General features: G+C 53.8%; 1 protein-coding gene across 1 annotated transcript in view; it reads left to right on the top strand.

The window, feature by feature from the left end:
• Positions 1-12,687, top strand: part of STK11IP (serine/threonine kinase 11 interacting protein) — a 410,719-nt gene that overhangs the window by 51,284 nt on the left and 346,748 nt on the right. The window lies entirely within an intron of this gene.

The raw sequence follows: 12,687 nt of genomic DNA, 5'->3' as shown, positions 1-12,687 counted from the left end.
GTACAGCCTTTATGCTCCACCGTGTGCTCAGCATCCTTCTGCAGTCTCACATAGAGGCAGGTACTATTTATACGGCCTTTGTGCTCCACCGTGTGCACAGCATCCTTCTGTACGGTTGCATAGAGGCGGGTAGTATTTGTACAGCCTGTGTGCTCCACCGTGTGCTCAGCATCCTTCTGCAGTCTCACATAGAGGCGGGTACTATTTATACGGCCTTTGTGCTCCACCGTGTGCACAACATCCTTCTGCACTCTTGCATAGAGGCGGGTAGTATTTGTACAGCCTTTGTGCTCCACCGTGGGCTCAGCATCCTTCTGCAGTCTCACATAGAGGCGGGTAGTATTTGTACAGCCTGTGTGCACAACATCCTTCTGCTCTTTTGCATAGAGGCGGGTAGTATTTGTACAGCCTTTGTGCTCCACCGTGTGCTCAGCATCCTTCTGCAGTCTCACATAGAGGCAGGTACTATTTATACGGCCTTTGTGCTCCACCGTGTGCACAGCATCCTTCTGTACTGTTGCATAGAGGCGGGTAGTATTTGTACAGCCTTTGTGTTTCACTGTGTGCACAGTATCCTTCTGCACTCACATGGAAGTGGGTAGTATTTGTACAGCCTTTGAGCTCCACCGTGTGCACAGCATCCTTCTGTATGTACTCTCACATGGAAGCGGGTAGTATTTGTACAGCCTTTGTGCTCCACCGTGTGCTCAGCATCCTTCTGCAGTCTCACATAGAGGCGGGTAGTATTTGTACAGCCTTTGTGCTCCACCGTGTGCACAGTATCCTTCTGCACTCTCGCATAGAGGCGGGTAGTATTTGTACAGCCTTTGTGCTCCACCGTGTGCACAGTATCCTTCTGCACTCACATAGAAGCGGATAGTATTTGTACAGCCTTTGTGTTTCACTGTGTGCTCAGCATCCTTCTGCACTCACATGGAAGCGGGTAGTATTTGTACAGTCTTTGTGCTCCACCGTGTGCACAGTGTCCTTCTGCACTCACATGGAAGCGGGTAGTATTTGTACAGTCTTTGTGCTCCACCATGTGCACAGCATCCTTCTGCACTCTTGCATAGAGGCGGGTCGTATTTGTACAGCCTTTGTGCTCCACCGTGTGCACAGCATCCTTCTGCACTCTCGCATAGAGGCGGGTAGTATAGCCTTTGTGCTCCACCGTGTGCACAGCATCCTTCTGCACTCTCGCATAGAGGCGGGTAGTATTTGTACAGCCTTTGTTCTCCACCGTGTGCACAGCATCCTTCTGCACTCTCGCATAGAGGCGGGTAGTATAGCCTTTGTGCTCCACCGTGTGCACAGCATCCTTCTGCACTCTCGCATAGAGGCGGGTAGTATAGCCTTTGTGCTCCACCGTGTGCACAGCATCCTTCTGCACTCTTGCATAGAGGCGGGTAGTATTTGTACAGCCTTTGTGCTCCACCGTGTGCACAGCATCCTTCTGCACTCTTGCATAGAGGCGGGTAGTATTTGTACAGCCTTTGTGCTCCACCGTGTGCACAGCATCCTTCTGCACTCTCGCATAGAGGCGGGTAGTATAGCCTTTGTGCTCCAGCGTGTGCACAGCATCCTTCTGTACTGTTGCATAGAGGCGGGTAGTATTTGTACAGCCTGTGTGCTCCACCGTGTGAACAGCATCCTTCTGCAGTCTCACATAGAGGCGGGTACTATTTATACAGCCTTTCTGCTCCACCGTGTGCGCAACATCCTTCTGCACTCTTGCATAGAGGCGGGTAGTATTTGTACAGCCTTTGTGCTCCACCGTGGGCTCAGCATCCTTCTGCAGTCTCACATAGAGGCGGGTAGTATTTGTACAGCCTGTGTGCACAACATCCTTCTGCACTCTTGCATTGAGGCGGGTAGTATTTGTACAGCCTTTGTGCTCCACCGTGTGCACAGCATCCTTCTGCACTCTCGCATAGAGGCGGGTAGTATAGCCTTTGTGCTCCAGCGTGTGCACAGCATCCTTCTGTACTGTTGCATAGAGGCGGGTAGTATTTGTACAGCCTGTGTGCTCCACCGTGTGAACAGCATCCTTCTGCAGTCTCACATAGAGGCGGGTACTATTTATACAGCCTTTGTGCTCCACCGTGTGCGCAACATCCTTCTGCACTCTTGCATAGAGGCGGGTAGTATTTGTACAGCCTTTGTGCTCCACCGTGGGCTCAGCATCCTTCTGCAGTCTCACATAGAGGCGGGTAGTATTTGTACAGCCTGTGTGCACAACATCCTTCTGCACTCTTGCATTGAGGCGGGTAGTATTTGTACAGCCTTTGTGCTCCACCATGTGCACAGCATCCTTCTGTATGTACTCTCACATGGAAGCGGGTAGTATTTGTACAGCCTTTGTGCTCCACCATGTGCTCAGCATCCTTCTGCAGTCTCACATAGAGGCGGGTAGTATTTGTACAGCCTTTGTGCTCCACCGTGTGCACAGTATCCTTCTGCACTCTCACATAGAGGCGGGTAGTATTTGTACAGCCTTTGTGCTCCACCGTGTGCACAGTATCCTTCTGCACTCACATAGAAGCGGATAGTATTTGTACAGTCTTTGTGCTCCACCGTGTGCACAGCATCCTTCTGCACTCTTGCATAGAGGCGGGTCGTATTTGTACAGCCTTTGTGCTCCACCGTGTGCACAGCATCCTTCTGCACTCTTGCATAGAGGCGGGTAGTATAGCCTTTGTGCTCCACCGTGTGCACAGCATCCTTCTGCACTCTCGCATAGAGGCGGGTAGTATTTGTACAGCCTTTGTGCTCCACCGTGTGCACAGCATCCTTCTGTATGTACTCTCACATGGAAGCAGGGAGTATTTGTACAGCCTTTGTGCTCCACCGTGTGCACAGCATCCTTCTGCACTCTCGCATAGAGGCGGGTAGTATAGCCTTTGTGCTCCAGCGTGTGCACAGCATCTTTCTGCACTCTCGCATAGAGGCGGGTAGTATTTGTACAGCCTTTGTGCTCCACCGTGTGCACAGCATCCTTCTGTATGTACTCTCACATGGAAGCAGGGAGTATTTGTACAGCCTTTGTGCTCCACCGTGTGCACAGCATCCTTCTGCACTCTCGCATAGAGGCGGGTAGTATAGCCTTTGTGCTCCAGCGTGTGCACAGTATCTTTCTGCACTCTCGCATAGAGGCGGGTAGTATTTGTACAGCCTTTGTGCTCCACCGTGTGCACAGCATCCTTCTGTATGTACTCTCACATGGAAGCAGGGAGTATTTGTACAGCCTTTGTGCTCCACCGTGTGCACAGCATCCTTCTGCACTCTCGCATAGAGGCGGGTAGTATAGCCTTTGTGCTCCACCGTGTGCACAGCATCCTTCTGCACTCTTGCATAGAGGCGGGTAGTATTTGTACAGCCTTTGTGCTCCACAGTGTGCACACCATCCTTCTGTACTCTCACATTCACTGCGATGTGTTCCACATTACCCGTCGTGACCACAGAGCGGATGCATAGTCTTGCAGATCACATCCCTCTAATCTCCAAGACCTAAAGCTCTGCGGGGCGGGCGGGTTATCAGTAGCAGGATCACTGAGGAGTGACCTGGCCAGGTTTGTGGCCGGTTATTGACCATGCAAAGTTGAACCGTCCTGGATTGTGTTGCTAACCAGAAATCAATCCAAGGACTCGCATCTTGCACCAATGAATAGTAGGTGTGTTCTCTAGTTGATGGGTCAATACTGTCCAAGGTTCTACCTGATTAGATAGCTGCATGATATGGATTGCTGCGGTTTTTGCTTTTGAAAGTGGGCTGTGGACCTCAGTTACTCTTTCCAGCTGGGAGGAAACTGTCACATTAAAATTACAACCCACCCCTGCCCCTCGATAGCATTGGCATGTCTGCAAATCTACAACAGTTTAGCATACTTTCATAAAAATTCAGGTGTATCGACACACACCACACGACACCACACAACACACAACTCCACACACCATACACCCACAACACTAGACATGCAACACACACATAAAACACACACACAACACACACACCTGCTTGCCAGTACTTACCGGTATCTATCACTGCGCCTTCTCTCGATCACCCGCCCCTTCCTGCAGGGCGGCGCCGCCACCTCTGTCGTTTGTGGTGTATGAAGAAACCTATCTCTGCATGTCAATGAAGAGCCTATGATGCATCTCATGAAGGAGAGCTACTCCAACTTTGTGACCATCAAGACAAGCAAGCACTTGCATGGATTATTATCCCCATGTATGTTCCGGCTAGCTAGTCTCAGCCTGGCATCGTAACAATCCATCAAACCAGATTTGTTTAGCTTGGCTAATCACCTGTGAGGTATTCAGTCACTGAGTATCCTGCTGCGGAGGCTCAGTGGAACAGCCAGGGCTGGAGTCCTCTCCTGAATTCCAGGAGAGAGGGAGAGGTCCGTAGGTGAAGAGGGAGGTTGTCCCTGGATCTGGTCGCCAGTTAGGAGAAAGAACGACCTCCGCTGTAGCTTCGGCATATCCGAGGCGTGTGAGCGAGATGAAGGGAGGCGGAGAGCAGGTGCCTGGTGGGTTGGTGGAAGTTCAGTCGGTGGTTGATGTAGGCAGGTCCTTGGTTGTACAGGGCCTTGTACGTGTTGATCAGCATCTTGAAGCGGGATCTCTTCAGAATGGGGAGCCAGTGAAAGGTTCTCAGGCGGGTGATGATGCGGGTCCATTTAGGGAGTTCAAGGCTGAGTCTGGCTGTGGATTTCTGTACGGTCTGAAGTCTCTTCAGGAGGTGTAAGGTGATTCCTGCATAGAATGCATTGCCGCGTTTCAGTCCGCTGGTGATTAGGGCTCAGGTGACCCCAGGAAGCTGGCTCTGTGTATATTATTACAATTACAATGTACGGTATAGTGTGCCCAGAGTACGGTGGATCCCCAGAGGCTTGAGTAGATCATATTAAAAGCTCTATTTGTGGTTGTGTGGTCAGGCTCATCAAAGAGCTGTGTTAAGCATTTGTTGTGCACACTCAGGCAAGATATGATCACACACTCAGGCAAGATATGATCACACACTCAGACTGAATCCAAGACCAATTGTTTTGTATCAAAAGTTATTATTTTGTTATTTTATTTTTAGAACCAAGAGGACAGTTTCAAGAGTAGTAATACTTTTCAAAATGCAGTAGGAATTCTTTTGCAAGGCAGTAAAAATGCTTTACAGTAACATAGCTGCCAAGGTTTCAGATTGCTTTTGTGTGACATTTTCATAATTTCACTGTAAATATGAGTGACATTCAATGACTGAGTGACACTGTCTCAGGAGCAAAATCAAGCAATGACGACGAGGGAAACATAAGTATCAGAAATGACACCCATTTGAGCAACAAGAAACTGTAAGAAGATGTTAAAACTGCTCTAAGGGCCAGAAATTGAAGGGCACAAAGTTAGTGAAAAGCAGTTAACTCACCGCTAATCCTCATAAAATACAGTTTTGCCAATATTCGTGATTTATGTTCTTTTGTGAAAACTGTCACTCAACAAAAGCTGATCTTGCCCCAGCACTCCCTTATTCACCAGAGTTATCCTGACATTTGGTATTGTTGCATAAAGACTCCTGGCACACAAAGAATTCAGGTCCACTACCAGCTGGTGGTTACCTCATGTTATTTGAACGGAGCACCTTCCACCACTCGGGTGAGTTCCAGGTGCAGTGTGCGACAGAAGTTTCACAAGTAAACAAAATGGATCACATGATAGATGTGCTTTTCGAGTCACCAGCCAGGCTGAGCATAGCTGTACTGGACTAACTTGGTACTGTGCCATATATGTGCTTCCCGGTTATTGCAGCCAGGCACGTGCTGGGTAGGGTGGCCACGGAGCTGCAGTTACAGTGTGGTGATAGGGGTCTGAAGCGCTGGCCTGGGCATGTGCTGGGTAGGGGGGCCACGGAGCTGCAGTTACAGTGTGGTGATAGGGGTCTGAAGCACCGGCCTGGGCACGTGCTGGGTAGGGGGCCACGGAGCTGCAGTTACAGTGTGGTGATAGGGGTCTGAAGCACCGGCCTGGGCACGTGCTGGGTAGGGGGCCACGGAGCTGCAGTTACAGTGTGGTGATAGGGGTCTGAAGCACCGGCCTGGGCACGTGCTGGGTAGGGGGCCACGGAGCTGCAGTTACAGTGTGGTGATAGGGTTCTGAAGCGCTGGCCTGGGCATGTGCTGGGTAGGGGGGCCACGGAGCTGCAGTTACAGTGTGGTGATAGGGGTCTGAAGCACCGGCCTGGGCACGTGCTGGGTAGGGGGCCACGGAGCTGCAGTTACAGTGTGGTGATAGGGGTCTGAAGCACCGGCCTGGGCACGTGCTGGGTAGGGGCCATGGAGCTGCAGTTTCAGTGTGGTGATGGGAGTCTGAAGCACCGGCCTGGGCACGTGCTGGGTAGGGGGGCCACGGAGCTGCAGTTAGTGTGGTGATAGGGGGATAGGGGTCTGAAGCACCGGCCTGGGCACGTGCTGGGTAGGGGCCACGGAGCTGCAGGGCACGTGCTGGGTAGGGGCCATGGAGCTGCAGTTACAGTGTGGTGATAGGGGTCTGAAGCACCGGCCTGGGCACGTGCTGGGTAGGGGGGCCACGGAGCTGCAGTTACAGTGTGGTGATAGGGGTCTGAAGCACCGGCCTGGGCACGTGCTGGGTAGGGGGGCCACGGAGCTGCAGTTACAGTGTGGTGATAGGGGTCTGAAGCACCGGCCTGGGCACGTGCTGGGTAGGGGGCCACGGAGCTGCAGTTACAGTGTGGTGATAGGGGTCTGAAGCACCGGCCTGGGCACGTGCTGGGTAGGGGGCCACGGAGCTGCAGTTACAGTGTGGTGATAGGGTTCTGAAGCGCTGGCCTGGGCACGTGCTGGGTAGGGGGCCACGGAGCTGCAGTTACAGTGTGGTGATAGGGGTCTGAAGCACCGGCCTGGGCACGTGCTGGGTAGGGGGGCCACGGAGCTGCAGTTACAGTGTGGTGATAGGGGTCTGAAGCACCGGCCTGGGCACGTGCTGGGTAGGGGGGCCACGGAGCTGCAGTTACAGTGTGGTGATAGGGGTCTGAAGCACCGGCCTGGGCACGTGCTGGGTAGGTGGCCACGGAGCTGCAGTTACAGTGTGGTGATAGGGGTCTGAAGCACCGGCCTGGGCACGTGCTGGGTAGGGGGCCACGGAGCTGCAGTTACAGTGTGGTGATAGGGTTCTGAAGCGCTGGCCTGGGCACGTGCTGGGTAGGGGGCCACGGAGCTGCAGTTACAGTGTGGTGATAGGGGTCTGAAGCACCGGCCTGGGCACGTGCTGGGTAGGGGGCCACGGAGCTGCAGTTACAGTGTGGTGATAGGGGTCTGAAGCACCGGCCTGGGCACGTGCTGGGTAGGGGGCCACGGAGCTGCAGTTACAGTGTGGTGATAGGGTTCTGAAGCGCTGGCCTGGGCATGTGCTGGGTAGGGGGGCCACGGAGCTGCAGTTACAGTGTGGTGATAGGGGTCTGAAGCACCGGCCTGGGCACGTGCTGGGTAGGGGGCCACGGAGCTGCAGTTACAGTGTGGTGATAGGGGTCTGAAGCACCGGCCTGGGCACGTGCTGGGTAGGGGGCCACGGAGCTGCAGTTACAGTGTGGTGATAGGGTTCTGAAGCGCTGGCCTGGGCATGTGCTGGGTAGGGGGGCCACGGAGCTGCAGTTACAGTGTGGTGATAGGGGTCTGAAGCACCGGCCTGGGCACGTGCTGGGTAGGGGGCCACGGAGCTGCAGTTACAGTGTGGTGATAGGGGTCTGAAGCACTGTCCTGGGCACGTTGTGGGTAGGGGGCCACGGAGCTGCAGTTAGTGTGGTGATAGGGGGATAGGGGTCTGAAGCACCGGCCTGGGCACGTGCTGGGTAGGGGGCCACGGAGCTGCAGTTACAGTGTGGTGATAGGGTTCTGAAGCGCTGGCCTGGGCATGTGCTGGGTAGGGGGGCCACGGAGCTGCAGTTACAGTGTGGTGATAGGGGTCTGAAGCACCGGCCTGGGCACGTGCTGGGTAGGGGGCCACGGAGCTGCAGTTACAGTGTGGTGATAGGGGTCTGAAGCACCGGCCTGGGCACGTGCTGGGTAGGGGGCCACGGAGCTGCAGTTACAGTGTGGTGATAGGGTTCTGAAGCGCTGGCCTGGGCATGTGCTGGGTAGGGGGGCCACGGAGCTGCAGTTACAGTGTGGTGATAGGGGTCTGAAGCACCGGCCTGGGCACGTGCTGGGTAGGGGGCCACGGAGCTGCAGTTACAGTGTGGTGATAGGGGTCTGAAGCACTGTCCTGGGCACGTTGTGGGTAGGGGGCCACGGAGCTGCAGTTAGTGTGGTGATAGGGGGATAGGGGTCTGAAGCGCCGGCCTGGGCATGTGCTGGGTAGGGGGCCACGGAGCTGCAGTTACAGTGTGGTGATAGGGGTCAGAAGCGCCGGCCTGGGCACGTGCTCGGTAGGGGGCCACGGAGCTGCAGTTAGTGTGGTGATAGGGGTCTGAAGCGCTGGCCTGGGCATCTGCTGGGTAGGGGGCCACAGAGCTGCAGTTACAGTGTGGTGATAGGGGTCTGAAGCACCGGCCTGGGCACGTGCTGGGTAGGGGGCCACGGAGCTGCAGTTACAGTGTGGTGATAGGGGTCTGAAGCACTGTCCTGGGCACGTTGTGGGTAGGGGGCCACGGAGCTGCAGTTAGTGTGGTGATAGGGGGATAGGGGTCTGAAGCGCCGGCCTGGGCATGTGCTGGGTAGGGGGCCACGGAGCTGCAGTTACAGTGTGGTGATAGGGGTCAGAAGCGCCGGCCTGGGCACGTGCTCGGTAGGGGGCCACGGAGCTGCAGTTAGTGTGGTGATAGGGGTCTGAAGCGCTGGCCTGGGCATCTGCTGGGTAGGGGGCCACAGAGCTGCAGTTACAGTGTGTTTATGGGGGTCTGAAGCGCCGGCCTGGGCATGTACTGGGTAGGGAGCCACGGAGCTGCAGTTACAGTGTGGTGATAGGGGTCTGAAGCACCGGCCTGGGCACGTGCTAGGTAGGGGGCCACGGAGCTGCAGTTACAGTGTGGTGATGGGGGTCTGAAGCGCCAGCCTGGGCATGTGCTGGGTAGGGGGGCCACGGAACTGCATTTACAGTGTGGTGATAGGGGTCTGAAGCGCCGGCCTGGGCACGTGCTGGTTAGGGGCCACGGAGCTGCAGTTACAGTTTGGTGATGGGGGTCTGAAGCGTCGTCCTGGGCAGGCCTGCAGGTGATCGCCTTGGACTTGTACCTCCTGCTCACACAGAGGCTTTTAATTTCTGCACTGGTTGCTTCCTGCCCACTTGCATATTCACCTTTACTCCCTTGTGTGTCCCGGTTGATTGTCACTTGGACCCCATTAATGAGTGGAGACTAATGCTACTAATCTGGTAAAGGTGCAGCCCACCTAAGCTCAGGGCCTGTAGCACGCAGCCAGCGTCCATCGCAGTCAATGAGCATGCTGAACTGTAGCTAACAGGCCCAGCATCCAGTGTCCCGATGCTTCGAATTAAAAATATTATCTTAGAAGGATGGTAAATACCTTTCAATGAGTGACAGTCACGCAGAGCGAACCACGGCATGTATATGCCAGCCGCGGCAACTTCTCCAGCAGCGGACCTGTCCAGGGACTAGTGCAGCTGACATGAAGGCCAGCTGCAGCACAGGCACGTGGTCCGTCCGGTCAGCCGGGTGAGGTCCGCATTCACGCGGCAGGAAGCGTCACTCTAAGACTCCAACGAATCGGCGCAGTACAACACTAACGGTGTGAGCTCTGCAGCTTCAAAACTAGAAAACATAATTGCCCCCCGCAAACGCGTGACGTGGGCGTCAGGCCTATAAGTCCGGTCTCTCAGCGACCATTGGGCAGAAAGCACTCATTGTGCCAGCCTCTCCATGACGCCATGTCACATGTTGAGCTGAGTCATACCGGTGCAGTATAGGTGAATGGAGCGCTGTTGAGGCAGCCCCTTAGGCTGCGAGCAGCACTGACTGCGAGACAACTGCTTTTGCTAATTGCTGAATGCTAAGTATACATTGCTCTGGCCAGACAGCTGAGGTGGCCTGTAATGCGTGACTTCGCATTTCAGTGCGGTGATGCGTACCACCACACTGAAATGCGTTAGTCTAACGCCTGATGCCTGGTACTTGGCAAGGCTGCAGTAATAGAAATACTTTTGTGTTGTTAATCAGAAACAGTAGAACTTAGCAGTTGTCAAAGAAAGACCGTTTCAATGCAATAGGAGAAATGCAAAGCAATCCTGTGGAAGGGAAACAGTTATATGCATTAACAGGTAAGTACACAACTTACTCTTCTAGTCTTCAGGGGTTTAGACCAAAACTGGGCAAGGTTCAGTTTAACATAGGTACAGCACCACCACCAGTGGCGCTTGGGCTTCTGGGTGCAGAGATCACTGAACCCAATGTAAGTTAATGGAGACTGGGGGCACCCACAAGAGGTGTGGTTCGCAGGTAGATACCAGTGATTTCAGGGCACAGGCCCTGGGGGTTTAAGCATGCCCGGGTGGGGGGCAACAAGGCATCACAAAAGCTACACCACCAGCAATGCAGGGCCAGCCAGCTTCGGGTAGCACATGAGCATCTGGCCCCCATTGCAAACAAATAGGGGTTCTCGGTCACACAAAGAGGCTGTAGGCTCGGACCATGAGGCTGGATGAAGGTGACCACCAGCAAGGCAGGGAAGTTGAGATGTCGAAGGATGGCTGGGCACCGTCAGCTGGGCTTCCCAAAGTCGGAGGCTGGGGATGCAGGGGTGCCCTTTGGACTCGGATTTTCCTTTATCGGAGCCGGTTGCGGTCATGAGTTCCCTTCGTGTAGAAGCTGCAGGCAACTTCACGGGGTCCCGGAGAGGTCAGCCACTGATTGAGTCGAGGTCTGGATCGCAGGGGACACGTCACTGGACAGGTAAGCCACTCACTCAGGCCGTGTGTGTCGAGTGCAGAGTAGCGGGGATCGCAGATCTGCCTTGATTCAGAGTCGTTGGAGTTTTCTGGACAAGGCCATTGTCATTGGGAGGTCTGGTCTTCGTTAAAGGGTGGCAGTCTTCCTGGGGTTCTTGTAAGTCACTGACCACAGGACAGGCGGCATCATCTTCTTAATAGGGTCTTTGAGCAGGAGATATGCCGGTAGGACGGGGGCCAAATCAGTAGTCATCTTCCAGGCTCGGCTGCACAGCGTCTTATTAATCCTTTTCTTCTTAGGTCGCAGGAATCTGAGGATCAAGTTTCAGGGGTATTCCTAACTACTGAATTTAGGGGCATTACAGGTACTGGCAGGTAGTAGCCAAAGGGATATGTTGCCTTTAGGGTGACTACAGCCTTTGTATGTCCTAACCTTCCATTTAAGATTGAGGATTTCCTAGGTAGGGGGTTACTTCAGCTCTGGATACCTTAGGGGTGGTCCAGGCTGAGAGTTGACACACTTCTCCTGGCTATTAATTTTCCTACCGACCTTGCAACCAAATGTGGGGTTCGTCAGGGGGCAGGCATCTCCACTGGCTGGAGAGGCTCTGGCTGGCATTACAAAGGGCAGGAAGCCTTAGAGGCTCACCACCCTGAATGTTGTTCCTGCTCGGGGGTAGGTGTGAAGCACCTCCACCCAAGCAGCCTCGGTCTCTGACCCACAAGAGCACAATGGCTCTTTGCTCAGGGGGTCAGAAACAAGTCTGTGCATGGCAGGCTTTTTCAGACCAGTCAGCTGTGCACTAGTGTGTTGGTCGTTTCTTGGGGGCATCTCTAAGATGCCCTCTGAGTGCGTTTTACAGTAAGTCCAACACTGGCATCCGTGTGGGTTTATTGTGCTGAGAAGTTTGGTACCAAACGTCTTAAATTTGAGTACAGCCATCATGGAGCTGTGGAGTTTGTAATGACAACCTCCTAGCCCATGTACTCATTATGGCTTCACTGCACTTACAATGCCGAAGAATGGACTTGGACACAGTAGGGACATATTACTCATAGTGCTTTGCCCTCACCTGTGGTATAGTGCACCCTGCCTTAGGATTGTGAGGCCTGCTAGAGGGGTGCCTTACTATACCACACAGTTGTGTCTCCTCTGCTAAAGCAGAGGGGCGTCGCCCCCCTGCTTTAAAGCAGTGCAATGGGAAATTGTATTCCAGTTGCCCCCAGGTTAGGCTAGGGTGGGGCTGGGCTTCCCACGTCTCAGGGAGAAGGAGTGGCTGATGCTGCACCTAAAGTGTGCATGATTGTTTGGCCAGCCGTCTCGGCCGGCCAAACAGTCATGCACACTTTGCATGTTCTCCATCCAGGCTGTATTACTCAGCAAAGGTGTGATTTATTATATAAACAACATCACTCCTTTGCTTAGTAAGAGGAGCAGTTTGCTGACTGTCAAGGTCGCCCCATGCCGGATTTCCAGCCCAGCTGGATCCTGTTTGCCTCCTGAGAAGGATGGTGCCCAGCTCCACACCAAGTAGGGCTCCCAGATGAAACATACCCACAGATAACTGTGGAGTTAGATCACCCTAAAGGGATTCTGGCAGATTCACTCAGCCTAGGCACACTAGGATAGGGAGCACTGCGTGGGAACACAAAAATAATTGTACTTGTATGCAAGCATATATTCCAATGGTTAAATTGTTCATTTTCTTTACCATTCTTATGATGCTGATTACTCTGTTTTGTTTCCTTCTATTGATTATTACAGCGCGCATATTTTACACAAGA

The sequence above is a fragment of the Triturus cristatus genome, chromosome 3_2 (assembly GCF_964204655.1).
Source record: "Triturus cristatus chromosome 3_2, aTriCri1.1, whole genome shotgun sequence".
In the NCBI taxonomy this organism is placed as follows: domain Eukaryota; kingdom Metazoa; phylum Chordata; class Amphibia; order Caudata; family Salamandridae; genus Triturus; species Triturus cristatus.
Note: the sequence above shows the minus strand (reverse complement) of the source record. Positions and strands in the feature narration are given on the sequence as shown.